At 37.5% G+C, this 15,280-nt stretch overlaps 1 protein-coding gene across 5 annotated transcripts in view; it reads left to right on the forward strand.

Moving 5' to 3' along the window:
• DMD (dystrophin) overlaps positions 1-15,280 on the forward strand; it is a 3,436,004-nt gene that overhangs the window by 157,177 nt on the left and 3,263,547 nt on the right. The gene's annotated exons all lie outside the window — the stretch shown is intronic.

Consider the following 15,280-nt stretch of genomic DNA (forward strand, 5'->3'; position numbering starts at 1 on the left):
ACGCTATACATATTGTTGTTCATATGGCACTGAGTTTGGAAGTGTTGCTTAAAAGTCAATGTCGGTACAGAATGCATGTCAACACAGGATCACCTGGTGCATCACCATCTGCACAAGATGTGGAAAGCTATTAGGAGGAATTCTTCAATGTTTTGTTCTACATGTTGCTATCCAGAAATAAAATGAATCTGCTAAATTGCAAAGAGCAATATCCTCAAGGTTCGTTATCTCCACTTGTCACAGTAGAAAGCAGCATCTGGGGTTCCCCTCTTGATTTATTCTGCCTGTGTTCAGCCATTATTCAGTTGTTAAGAGCAGTATTATATAGCAGAAAAAAAAACACATTGATTTCCTGCAGGGTTATCCAGCAACTCCAACATCTGTCTCAGCTACTGAACTGTATTCATGTTTAGCCAACTTGATGTCTACCCAGCTGCTCTACCGTTTACTTGCTTGATTAGGGGTCTTAATTTATGTGTGTCAGACTCATATCAGACATGAAATGCAGAGTGACCGAGAGCATTAAATCACATTAAAAATGTTAGCGTTGCTTCTGCAAGTAAGGTATACTTGCTAATCTTTTCTTATAAGTAGTTATAACTGACACAGCGTTCGTGACACTTCGGTTATTAAAATGGGTGATGCTTTGTTTTTAATCTGAACAATGTTTTGAAGGAGACATGGCTATTTGACACGAGGTTCCTACTCTCAAATATATAATTTTTACAACAGGTGATTGCTTCAGAAAAAAGCTTAGGAAGTGCTCACGTTTGATGCAACACCATTAATTAACATGTCTCTATAATTTAAGATCCTGTAGTGGCAGATGACACATTTTCAAGCTGTCTTTATCATAGTAACACAATCGTGAGCTTCTCAGCACTCAGTATATGTCGCTGTGTATTGTATTTGGAAATGCTTAGTAATGGTTACAAAACTACTCATCACTTGTCATAGTTGCACTTATAATGTATTATCAGGGAAGGCAGATGGATGAAATAAATGTGGTTGAAAATTAGAAACCTCTAGGCCAAGATAACCATCAAAATTTTCTTCTAACTTGCTAGTGTAAGCTTTATATTTCTTGACATGTCTTAAACCACCTTTTAGGATGTCTTAGCTACTTTTGCAGTACATTCATTATTAATTTAGTGCATTTCCCTTTCCTAACTCAACTGGCAGGCTGACCAAAACAGAATGCTTACTTTTTTTCAGATACAGCATATGCACATGTCTTGGCTAACTTAGAGTGAGTGAAACAATATTATGACACTTACAGTATTTTAACATGCTGATTTATGGATGCTGGTAACCGTTTCAGGATTTCCAGCATCTGTTCAGTTCTTTTTCTAAAGTCCTAGCAAATTGTTCTTTACCATGTATGCTACTTAGAAGGCATTCCTTTTAGTGTAGTTAAAAAATTCAGAGTCCACTGCCTTTTTTTTCTTGTTGAAGTGTATTAATAAAATAGTTAACTGAATTCTAACATTGTAGTTCGATATTGATATATATATATAATCGTTATCATCTATGCAAGAATCTGGATTTGAGGAGCTAGCATATCAATAAAAAATATATTTATTTATTTTTGTTAGTGATGTGCCCTGTGTAATAGTACTTCCTGTAAAGTGTTGGTAAAGTGTTGGTGACACAGAAAATCCCACATTTGTTAGTTTCTAAGCAGCTTGTATCATTTTCTTTTTTTCCAGGTACATAAAAAGCCACTAGAGGTAGCTAGTTGTTGTGGGTTCTTCATATCACTAAATAAACATCTAAAAATACATTCTGAACCAAAGCTGTATGCACTTTTCCGTGTTCTGAGATGCATCTAGTCTGCCTCAAAAAGCACTTGCTGATATACAATTCTAATATGCTTTCTTTTATCAACAGAATAATCAGTAACATATTATATGGTTTCCAAAAGTGTTTTAAGATATTGATGAAATTTATGCATTTCCGAATACTTTTTAGAATGAGGCTATAGCAGTATATATATATATATATATATATATATATATATATATATATATATATATATATATATATATATATATATATATATATAGTCTTTTCTATGTCTGAAAAAGCATGCATTGTAATTAGTTCAATCTGTCATGAATATTGACCCATGGCAGGTCAGGAATAAAGCTGAAGAAAGAAGCAAACTTTTATATGCTGTAGTTTTCAACAAGTGTCCTTCTCAATGCCTTAAGGACCTCAATACATCAGAGGTTTGTAATATTGCAGTTCCCAGATGCAAAATTAAGAGGCAGTGAAAATGGTTAATGGACTGTATAATTACGTGGAATCGGAAAACAACCTTGGCCACGTGAGAGTCTTGGAAACCACGTGATCAGATGTTTTCATTCCCCTTTCAATGTCAAGGCACATCCATTTACTGTTTAATGTCATAAACAATTCTACAGTTTTCTAATGATTAATCTAAAAAGAACATTGGTGTAAATGCTGAGTTGAAAACATAGGTAACCATTGATACTCTACTACCTACAGAGCAAAGTACATTTGAGATTAGAATAAAACTCACCCTGTGCAGCCACTGTAGCTACATGGACTACAGAACTCCGTGGTTAAATAGGTTGAAGCCTAAGTGCAGCCAAAATAATAAAAAAAAAAAAAAGAAAAAATCAGCATAATGAAATAAAATAAAATAAAAAGGGGCATAATTTACCATCAGTAGGGTTTGTCCCTTGTACTTATTCCTCCTTTTTTAGTTGCAGTGGGGAGTAAAACAACTAAGGAGCTGTAACACACTAGAGTCTGAATATGACCACCCTTTCCACCAAGCTGCTCCATTCACTGAAGCAGTGCTACAACTTCTATGATTTAAACACCCTGAAGAATGGAGGATGAGCATATGATTGATAAGTCTGCACCCTCCATTCATAGATATTGTTTCATTCATAGAAGCTCTATGGAGCAGCTGGGTGGAAAAGACAGGCATAGTCATGATCTCTTGGTGAGGGCCTGTGACAACCCCTACCACACCCAAATGATTGTAGTATAAGGGGATGGTTGAGGCATAGATAGAGGAGGATTTTAACTAAAAGAAGAGCACAAGGCACACACCTGACTGTAAGTTATGTCCCATGTTCTGATGTTTATGCCTTTTATTTTGGCTGCATTGAGGCTTTAAAATGTAGCTCCACCCAAAAGGGGAGGTTCCACTTGTTTGCTTCTTCCCTCCACTGCCACATTTGGCACCTTTCAGGTGGAGGGAAGAGCAGGTACCTGTTTTTGACAGGTCCCTGTCTCTACCTCCGCGTGACCTCGCTGTAGTGATGTACCCCAGAAGTTCCGCCCCCTCTTCCTTCCTCCACCACTGGGCCATTTTTAAAGCACAGCGCACTTCACGCATGTTTAGTAGGGAACCAGCTGTGAACCGGTATCCCTTTACAAATAATGGCAGCAGCAGCACCCGAGAGCCGATTGAAAAATCGGCTGGAGTGCCAACATCATGGGATTCCTGGACAAGTAAGTGCCCTAATATTAAAAGTCCACAGCTACAGTATCTGTAGCTGCTGACTTATTTTTTTTGGTGGGGGGCTGGAACTCCGCTTTACAATGCCTGAGCAGAAGGGCAAGAATCGTTGTGTATGTAGTCTAGCAAGGTGTCCAGCAACTGAAGGAAACTGTGTAGGACACCCCCTATTTCACCGGAGCAAAAAAAAAGTGGATTTTAGTGCTTCTAGGATGAAGTAATTAAACACATATAAGGCCTTTGCAGGTTTAAGGTATATATATACATACAAATGTTTGCCAAGAGAAATACCATGTAAACCTGTCTTCAGGGAAATATAGAGGCTGCAATTGCTTACCTGTCCTAAAAATGCTGACTGTCTTGCTGATCAAATTCAGAACTTTGAGCCACTGAACTGTAACATGCATGTAACTCAGTAGTTCTTACTTTATTTGAGGAATGCTTAGTTTGGGTTAGATCATATAAATAGCCTCCAACAGGATACAAATGAACAAGACTTGTAGAATCAAATATTAGGCAATATATGTATCGTTATCTAGGCTAAATTTTTCTGTACGATTGAAGTTTCAGATAGTCATCGCATCCTGTGATGGGCGATGTTGTTGTTAACAAGCTTTATGTTACTTGAGGTTACCTGTTTTTGTGTATTTTTCATAACGAGTATAGTCTTTATTGGAAGTTATGTACCTTACTATTAGGGATGGGTGAACAGTTCTCACGCTCGGGCCAAATATTTGCCTGTTCGACAGGTCGCTGAATTTGCAGGATGTTCGGCAGGGGTTTGCCACGACGAACACCCTGCAATGCAGTGAGCATTGCACAGAGCCCCCCACCCCAAAGCACCCACCCCCTCATGTTTAGGGCGTGTGGCCTGGTATTGTTCATGTGGGGGGAGTGCTCGCTCATCCCCCCTTTCCTTACCTGTTGAGTTGCATGCATGATAAGGGTCTGGTATGGATTTGGGTTTGGATTTTTTAAATTTTGGTGCGGGGTTCCCCTCCAAATCCATACCATACCTGAAGGACCTGGTATGGACTGGGGGGGCATACCATTTTCTTCTTTATTTTTTCAATAGCCGAGTGTCGGCAATTGTAACCAAGAGTCGTGTGCTTCGTTTTTTGTTTTGTTTTTCTTTAGAAATTGCATTTTTGCTGCAGCATGTTTTATGCATGCTACAGGTGCGCCACTTTACTTTTTTCTAGGTAAATATATTTTTAAAGGTGCCATTAACATAACATTTTCACCACATGTCGGTAAAAACCCATGCAATCCATACATACAAAGAAACCAAATAAGTTCAGAAATTAGGTTATGTTTAATAAAATGGAATCACGCAGGGAAAAAGTATTGAACACACTATCTGAAATGTATTTAATACTACATACAAAATCCTTTGTTAAATGACAGCTTCAAGATGCCTCCAGTATGGAGAAACTAGTCGCATGCATTGCTCAGGTGTGATTTTGGCCCATTCTTCCATACATAGTGTTTAAATCTTGAAGGTTTCATTGCATTTTCTATGAAGTTTGATTTTTAGTTCTTTTCACATATTTTTTATTGGATTCAAGTCAGATGATTGGCTGGGCCATTCTAGCAGCTTTATTTTTCTTTCTTTGAAACCAATTAAGAGTTCCCTCGGCTTTGTGTTTAGGATCATTGTCTTGCTGAAATGTCCACCCTCATTTCATCTTTATCCTCCTGGTAGATAGCAGCAGATTTTTATCAAAGATTATCTTGGTACACTTTTCCATTCATCCTTCCTTCAATGATATGAAGCTTGCCAGTACCGCATACTGAAAAACAGCCCCACACCATGATGTTCCCACCTCCAAACTTCACTGTTGATATGGTGTTTTTGGGGTGATGTGCAGTGCCATTTCACCTCCAAACATGGTGTGTATTATGGCATCCAAAGAGTTAGATTTTGTTCTCATCTGACCAGACTATATTCTCCCAGTATTTCACATGCTTGTCTAAAGGTTTTAACAAGCTTTAACATGCTTTTTTTCAGCAATTGAGTCTTGTGTGGTGAGGGTGCAAAGAGGTCATGGCGGTTGAGTTTATTACATATTGTTTTCATTGAAATAATTATACCTGCTAATCCCAGGTCTTTCTGAAGCTCTCATGTGGTCCTTGGCTCTTGGATAACTCTTCTGATAATTAGTTTCACTCCTCTGTCAGAAATATTGCTAGGAGCACCTGGTCATGGCTGGTTTATAGTGAAATAATGTTCTTTCCACCTCCAGATTATGGCTCCAACAGTGCTCACTGGAGCATTCAGAAGTTTAGAAATCCTTCTGTAACCAATACTATCAGTTTTTTTTACAGAGCTCTTTTAATTGAACCCATCATGAGATGTGTCTTGTGTGACACCTTGGTAATGAGACACATTTGTATAGGCCATCAGTTGAGACTGAACCAGCTGACAAGGGGAGGATTGCTTTCTAATTATTGATAGATTTCAGCTGGTGTCTTGGGTTTTCATGCCTTTTTTGCATCTCTCTTCAGGTGTTCAACACTTTTTCCCTGTGTCATTACATTTTATTAAACATATCTTAATTTCTGAACTTAATTGTTTTGGTTTCTTTGCATGTATGGATTGCATGGGTTGTTACTGACATGTAGTGAAAAATTGATGTGTTCAATTCTTGTTTTACCCGCTGTATCTGATGGTGGTTATAGTTTACTGCTCTCTGTGCACAATCACAGCATTATGCATTGGGGTTGATTTACTAAAATTGTAAAGTGCAAAAACTGGTGCAGCTGTGCAGGGTAGATAATGTTTTCATATAATTTTGGTCTAATTTTGGTCTAGTGGAGACAGCTATTTATTGTTAAAACATAAATAGTCCAGTAAAGTCCATCAGAAAAAAAAGAAGATAAGTACTCTTGTGCAAAAAAGTTCAGTTATACTTTTGTATCAACAATAATCCATATTTCAGTGTAGATAGCAACATCTTCACACCCAAAAGTACACACCCGACTCTCAAGCCACTTACCAACTACTCTGACCCCAAGATGGGGGTCTGGCTTCACTTTATCCCAGTATCCCCAAGGGATGGATGGAGATCAGGAGCCAAGATTCGAGGATGGGTTACCATACAACCAGGATGTTCAAAAGTGGGCTCAGCAAAAGGGAGAGACAAAGGAGGAACTAATAGTGTAGTAATTAAAAATCCTTGATTTTTAATAAAGGTTAAAACTTCTTAGAAGAAGGCAGGAGTAAAATTTCATATAAAACAATGAATCACATACAGACACCCCAGAAAGTGTAATAAAGTCACCGCTGTAGTTCCTCCTGACTAGTTTTATTCAAAAGAACATTATCAAGGGATAAAGGAGTACTTGGGGTCAGAGTATCTGGTATGTGGCTTGAGAGATGGGTGTATACCTTTGAGTGGGAAGATGTTGATATCCACACTGAATTATGGATTATTGTTAATACATAAGTATAAATGAACTTTTTGCTCAAGAGCACTTCTCTTCTTCTTTTTTTTTCTGATGGACTTTACTAGATTAGTTATACATTTTTGATATATATGAATGTTTTACTTGATGGATTAACCACTTAAGCCCCGGAACGGTTTGCCCCCTTAATGATAAGGCCATTTTTTTGTGGAGCGGCACTGTGCCACTTTAACTGACAATTGTAGGGTTGTGCGACACTATACCCAAACAGAATTAATGTCCTTTTTTTTCCCACAAATAAAGATTTCTTTTGGTGGTATTTAATCACATTATTTTTATTTTTTGCACTATAAACAAAAAAAGAGTGACAATTTAGAAAAAAAAACAATATTTTTTACTTTTTGCTAAAATAAATATCCCCCCAAAAATTTTTTAAAAAAAATGTCTTCCTCCGTTTAGGCCTGATATGTATTCTTCTACATATTTTTGGTAAAAAGTGTATATTGATTGGTTTGAGCGGACAGATTGGACAATTTTGACACTTTTTTGGGACCATTGACATACAGCGATCAGAGCTAAAAATAGCCACTGATTACTGTATAAATGTCATTGGCAGGGAATGGGTTAACACTAGAGGTGATCAAGGGGTTAAATGTATGTCCTAGGGAGTTTATATAACGATGGGGGGATGAGACTGCCTGGAGGAGACCGATCGCTGTTTGAAGTGAATATGAACAGCAGATCTGTTTCCTCTCTCCTGACAGAGCGGAGATCTGTCTGTTTACATTGTCAGATCTCCGTTCTGTCTCTCTCTCAGAAGCGATCCTGAGCGCGTGCATCGGCTCCAGTGTTACACCACGGGCACTCTCGCACCCCCTAGGGGACCTAAATTGACTGACGTACAGCTATGGAGATTTGCCCAGGGGAGCCAACCTGCCACAGTATAACTGTTGTGGCTGGTCCTCAAGTGGTTAATTGTTATGAATTGATACACTTTATATTGATAGTGCAAAATGTTTTTCAGTAATATTAATATGTATAACGTTTATGTGGACATTTTGTGAGTGCAGCTGTCACTGAAAAATTATTATTTTTTACTGTTTGGTTTGGTGAAACTTTTTGCAACGTATTTTTTTTTTTTTCGTTTACACATCTATACATTGTTTTAGCTTCTGAATATAAGAACCCACAGTATACTTAGAGTCTGACAACTACAGTAAACTACAATAAAGGCTAGACATTTTTCTACACCTCCTGCATCCTAAAATTGAATTTAAATTGCTTATATATCACACAGCACATAACAGACTATCTTATCATGGTTTTGTATGCTAAAAATGTGCAATAGGTGGCTGAGGAGAAATAGGAATGTAGAACTGCTAAACTGCTATCAAGATTTATAAATATATATTAATGTTTACAGGCAGGAGCCTCTATAACTTAGAATTCACCTGTATACAATGAGGAGTTCCAACTTCATTGGTTAAAGTGAACAGCCTATTTGTTTTTAGTAAATCAACCTCATGGCATTTGGTTAATAATAGCAGTCATTTAATTCTTTATCTGGTGTTTCTATAATTCAGTCCTACTGTGGTTTACGAGTGCAACCCAGTGGAAAATGTAAGTGGTAATGAAAGTAACAAGTCAGTAGTAATTAGAAGATAATTCAAATTCTTGAACATCGTGGACAATTTCACTGTTATCACTTTATTAGTCATCCTCAAGCTTTATTTATGAGGAAGATCTAAACATGATAATGCCATGTGTACCTAAAATACTCTGGTATTCATATAATATTCATTATTTTATTAGGCTACGTGGCTAAAGTTTGTTCTATAGCTATTGTTTCACAAAATGCAGGTCCTGACATTCTGTTTGGATCTGCCACATCTTGCAAGAATGCCAGGAAAGACAGCAGGCAACAGCATTGCCATACTGACAGCAATACTGACCCAGGACCGACCAAGGCAAAACAGCAGATAATGATGGATATCTATACGCTTCTGTTTTTAAAAAAACATAATTTCTTTTGGAAAGGTTTAGTTCTCTACAAATTTGAAATAAAATTTTAGGGGTAAACATATTTCAATGTGGTTATTTCAAACTGGCAAGCAAACAGCTACTATGTTTTATGTTTTGTCATTTCTCTGAACGTCAACAAGCAAAGCAATGCCCAAATTGTTCACAATTGGACAAGTAATTTAATGAAAATTGGAATATTTAGAGAAACTTTGAAATTAAAAACTGTCACATGACATCTTGCTAGACAGAGCCGCCAGGGCATCACAGTATATCTAAACAACTGCTTGTTTTATTACAAATGTAAAAATTATTTATGATTTTAACGTTTACATATTCTGCGGTGTGCTATATTTTCTGCCAGCCATCATGCTAATTGCAGACGCAGATGGATGAGAATGTGTATAGCATTTTACTGTACTCTCCCCCATAGAATCCAAAAAAGAATGCAACTGAATCAAATCAAATTTGTGAAAAATTATCAATCTGAAGCCAACCTAATTAGTTACAAAAAGAAGGAACATTAGAGATAGAATTTTGTGATTTCATAATCATACCATATAGAGATGAACTTTCCATAATGAGAAAATGCTTTGTTTCTAAATTGAAATGTTTCAGCCAAAAGTTTGAGTGAATTATGTCAATAACTTTTAGCAACTAGGAAATTGTTTTCTATATGTAACTGTTTCATATTTCACGGTAATGTGTAATGTTTAACTTACCTGCACTATTTTCTGTGTAACATTGATAAACTTCAACTTGGCCCAATTTGTTTAATGAATAAATATATTTCAAGTACCAGAATCAAAACATAATACATATATAGTTGCAAATGAAAATGGAGGTCAAACCTTACTGCCATGGATATCAAGAATTTTATGGATAGCGAATTGTGGAATAGCACATTTTGTGGATAAGAACTGTGGAACACAAAATAATTGGATACAATAGAGAAACCCTTTTTTATTTGTATCATTGCCGTGTCCATTATTGGGAGTTTCACACTTTCTATTAGACCTGGTAACCCTTGTCAGTGGAAAAGCAAGTTATGGAAATTACAATATTTTACAGCTTTGATCAGAAAGAGAGATAAGGGAATATCTTTCAGTGGGTATGCTTGTTCCAGGAACAATTGGCTAAGATGGGATTTCTCTTCATTTTAGAGAGTTTCACTTTTTCTAATGCTCTGTACACATGGTCGGAATTTCCAGCGGAAAATGTGCGATTGGATCGTGCTGTCGGAAAATCCGATCATATGTGGTCTTAATCTGACTTTTTCTGTCTGAGTTTCTGACACACAAAGTTTGAGAGCAGGATCTAAAATTTTCCAACAACAAAATCCGATCGTTTAAATTATGATCATGTGTAGACAATTCCGACGGAAAAAGTGCCACACATGCTCACAATAAATTAATAGACCACAGCTATTAGCTACTGGCCTGTTTATAGTCCCGGCGTACGTGTTGTATGTCACCTCATTAAGATTGATCGGATTTTCTGATAATTTTGTCCGACCTTGTGTATGCAAGACAAGTTTGGCACAAAATCCGTCAGAAAAAATCAGATTAATTTTGTTGTCAGAATGTCCGACCTTGTGTACAGGACATTACTGTGCTGCTTCTGGAGCAGGGTGGAAGGGGAAGCTAACTAATGGGACACACAAAAAAAATGCTATAAAGGCACTTAACAGCACCAAACACCAAATTGCAATGAACATCTTGTATTCTGTAAGGACATAATAAAAACAGAAGTGGAGATTTTGTCCATGCTAAAAAGAAAGTTATATGATTTAATTGTAAAAATAGCTTTAAAATGTGACAAGCAGCGTCTGATTTGTGCATATTTATACAGGCCATGGCCTAGGGCAGAAAGTCTGTCAGGGGTGACACATAGCAAACACATCATATTCAGACCGAACACTGGCTTTTGGACTGAATGCTTATGATTTGTCTGAATGCTTAGGATGTTCAGTGTGGATGAATATGAAAGATTCTGGCTGTCATGGTTGCTAAGGAAACAACGGCTGGTTGCAGCCACTGCCTCATTAGCTATCACTGACATCCCCTGGCCCATTCACTTACATATCTGGGAATCCCCAGCCATGTAAGCTAATGGGCGGCGAATGGAGCATTACATAATTGCCTAAATATGGCTACCTGACATCCCCACTATCCTCACCATTTCCTTTATATTGGCAAACAGACAAGTGATGGCACCTCATTATATTGTCAAAGGTGAATATCTGCCCCTTTAAAAAAAGTGATAAGTGAAACTTTTGAAATGTGCAAAAAAATTGTATAAAGGTAATGGTGCTTTATTATGTGAACTCAAATAAATATCCACATTTCTAAGCAGAATCTGGAAATGTGTATACAACAGTCATATATGTGGAAAAATATATATAAATATATACATATAATAATGTAAATTAATAGAAAATGCAAAAAGAATTCCAATGTGACTGTGTCAACACCAATAATACAAAGTGCTTCCGAATTTATATGGTTTCTGATTGCTTCACTATGTGTGCTCAGAGGGTAGATGGCAACTTACCAGAGGTGTTTGACCTCTTATTATAGGAGGTCAAAATGCGCTTTTTGAAAACCACATGGACTGCCACCATTCCACTCCAATGATCCCTCAGGTTTAGCTAGGGCAGTAAAGATGAACTTCACCAGGGACACAAAGAAGGGCTTTATAGTGTAAACTCAAAGTGGCAGAACACTCCTAAAGCCACATCCGTATTAGAGAGATAAATATTAAAAGAAAAGGGGGGCACAAAGGCCCTGGGTCAGACTTTAAAGGCTAGGTGGACAATATTAGGATGCAAATATGTTTTAACAATTAATTGCAAAAGAATTAAAAACATTTAACACACAATGAACATAAATATGGCGTGAATAAAATATTAACACCATATGGACAGCAGTGAGCCTCTGTGTGTCAACGTGTTTCTGTTTCATGAGGACACATTCAGGGGTTGTTGGAAGGAACGGGTCTCACTACCTACAATAAAGCACATAAATCAGACTTTGTGTAATAGTAAAGTTATATATATATATATATATATATATATATATATATATATATATATAATATTACATGTTATTAGATGGAACTTCCTCTTGGAAAAGTGATCATTGTCTTTGCTTTTAACTACAACTCCAGCTACAGCTGTGCTTTGGGGACATGACTGGGCCATGGTTTGTGCACAAGTAATAATTTGTGATCGTGTGTCTGATTCTGTATTTGAGCCAATGACCGGAGCCGATGCAGAAGCATTAGAAGAGTCATCCAGTGCTTTTGAGTCCGCAAACATGGAACATCCTTCATTTAATAAAGGGATGAGTTGGGGACCTACGTTTTTTTTCTCCCGTTGGTGTATTAAGATCATCTACTAACTGGCTTTATAGTGTAGTATGTTTATTGGTATTTTTTTAAAAACAAGCTTAGAAAATATTGCACTTACATGTGACAGTGCCCGATCTGGCAATCAGGTTCTACAGCATGTGTGGCTAAAGTATGTAGGTATGTTGCGCTCCATGCCTCGTTCTCTATACTGGGCTTGAATAAGGGTCACATGGGAATTTGGAAGTGACAAATCCCTGCTCCGATGTATGTTTCACCATACTTGCCATCTTCAGAAAGTGACAAATCGAAAATGGTGCTTCGTCACTTCCTGAAAATGCCAAGTATGGTGAAACATATTTCAGCGCTTCCGTATTCCCATGTGACCATTATCCAAGCCCAGTATCGAGAACAAGGTGTGGAGAGTACTCTGTCGATAAACCAACATACTTTATCCAGATCTCTCTTTCTCCCAGTCAAAGTACTCCCCCCACAGTTAGAAAGCACCTGCTAGGGACATATTTAACCCGTTGATCATCCCTGATGTTAACCTCTTCCCTGCCAGTGTCATTAGTACAGTGACAGTGCATTTTATTTAGCACTGATCACTGTAATAATGTCACTGGTCCCCAAAAAGGGTCAGTTAGGTGTCCAATTGTCCGCTGCAATGTCACAGTCCTGCTTAAAATTGCTGACCACTGCCAATACTAGCAAAAAGAAAAAACAATTCCATAAAAATATTCCATAGTATGTAGACGATATACTGTATATAACTTTTGTGTAAACCAATCAATATACGCTTAATGGAATTTTTTACCAAAAATATCTAGCAGAATACATATTGACTTACATTGATGAAGATATTTGATCTTTTACATTTTTATTGGGTATATTTTATAGCAGAAAGTAAAAAATATTGTTTAAAAAAAAAAATTATCAGTCTCTTTTTGTTTATAGCACAAAAAAATAAAAACTGCAGAGATGATCAAATGCCACCAAAAGAAAGCTCTACTTGTGGGGGAAAAAAGGATATTCATTTTATTTGGGTACAGTGTTTCGCAATTGTCAGATAAAGCAATGCATTGCAGTATCACAAAAAATTACCTGGTCAGGTACGGGATAAAACCTTCTGGAGCTGAAGTGGTTAAACCCTTTTACTATTATTAACAAGTAAACCAATAAAGCAACAACTCATGTAATTTAAAAACATGTTACAAAATGGTTCTCTTTTCCTTATTTTCTTTTATTACTAGGTGTAATATACCCACATGGATAAGTCAATGCAACGCAGTAATTACCAGCTCTAGCTCACAAAACATGAATTATAATCTTCTAGCATTCCCATGACAGCTACAAAACACCCTGAAAATGAGGGTGGACAAGCTCATTGCTTTCATAATACATCATAAACAAGTGTGTATCATTTACTAGAGCCTCACCAAAAATTGAATTATTTTGGTAATAATAGATGATTGATGCGTATCCACGACGACTTTGAGAACACATTAGAGGTAGACTAGAATACAGTTGTTTTAAGCTTCTGAAAATAAATATACGACTAGTGTATGCTTTATGAGAAGGTGAGGGGGATCCATTTACTATACAAGCAGTGAGACGTAAAGCTTGCTATACAATGCAGATTCATCAAATGCTTTGCCTTTATTGGCATCCAGTTTAGAAAAATAATGGTTGATGCTAAATTAACCACTTCAGCCCCAGAAGATTTGGCTGCTCAATGACCAGGCCTTTTTTTGTGATACGACACTGACAATTGCGACGCTGTACCCAAACAAAATTAACGTCCTTTTTTTCCCACAAATAGAGCTTTCTTTTGGTGGTATTTGACAGAGAGAGTTTATGACCATTCCTTTATTAAAAATAAAAAAACAGTGTCCCCCAATGTAAATCCATTGTCGATCATGCCATCCACTGCATCCGAAAAAGAAAAAAAAAAACGCTCCAAGTTCATTGCCGGCCAACCTCCGAATGCCTCCTCTGCTGTTTGATAGTTCTTATATAGGTAAGGGTGGCACCACCTGACAATGTCACCTGGTGGCACTTGGTGATATCACCGACCTAGAATCCACCATGTCGGAAGGGGGACATGCCACCAGGTGATGTCTTCAGGTGGCCTCACCCTAACCTACATAAGAACTGTCAAATGGCAGAGGAGGCACTCAGTGATTGGCCATCAATGAAGGTGGAGCATTTTTTAAATTCTTTTCCAGGTGCGGCGGGCGGAGTGATTGACAATGGATTTACATCAAGGTCTCTATGTTTTTTTTATCACTTTTTAAAAAAAAATTCTGGTGAATGGGTAGGGGTACCCCCTACTCATTTACATGGGGAGGCAGTATCTGGGACCCCCTTGTTAAAGGGGGTTTGCAGATTTCAATAAGCCCCCCACCTGCAGACCCCCACAACCACAGCCCAGGGTTGTGGTGAAGAGACCCTTGTCCTCATCAAAAAAGCACCCCCCCCATGTTGAGGGTATGTGGCCTGGTATGGTTCAGAAGGGGGAGCCTTCACTTGCCCCCCTTTCCTGACCTGCTAAGCTGCATGTTCAGATGGGGGTCTGGTATGGATTTTGGAGAGGCCCCCACGCCTTTTTAAAAACAAAATTGGCGTGAAGTTCCCCTTAAAATCCATCCCAGACTCAAAGGCGGGAAGACCCTTACGCCTTTTTTTATTTATTTTCTTATTTTCAATAGCCGAGCCAATTGCAACCCGTGAGTCAGTTTAAATGTGATTTATTTTTTGAAATGTCTTTTTTGCTGCAGCAGGTTTTATGCATGCTACAGATGTGCCACTTTAAAGGCAGACAAAGGGGACCCCCCAGGCACCATATTTAAAGAAATGTTATATTTTTATTGTTGCACTTTAAGCATTATTAAAACCACTGCTCCTGAAAAAACAATTGTTTTTAAAAACTTTTTTTGTATTAATTCATGTCCCCCAGGGCTGTACCTAGACCCCATACTCCTTTTATGGGCAATTACTTGCATA

Source organism: Lithobates pipiens, unplaced genomic scaffold (genome assembly GCF_037356315.1).
Source record: "Lithobates pipiens isolate NorthernLeopardFrog02 unplaced genomic scaffold, aLitPip1_a1.2 Scaffold_16, whole genome shotgun sequence".
NCBI classification, from domain to species: domain Eukaryota; kingdom Metazoa; phylum Chordata; class Amphibia; order Anura; family Ranidae; genus Lithobates; species Lithobates pipiens.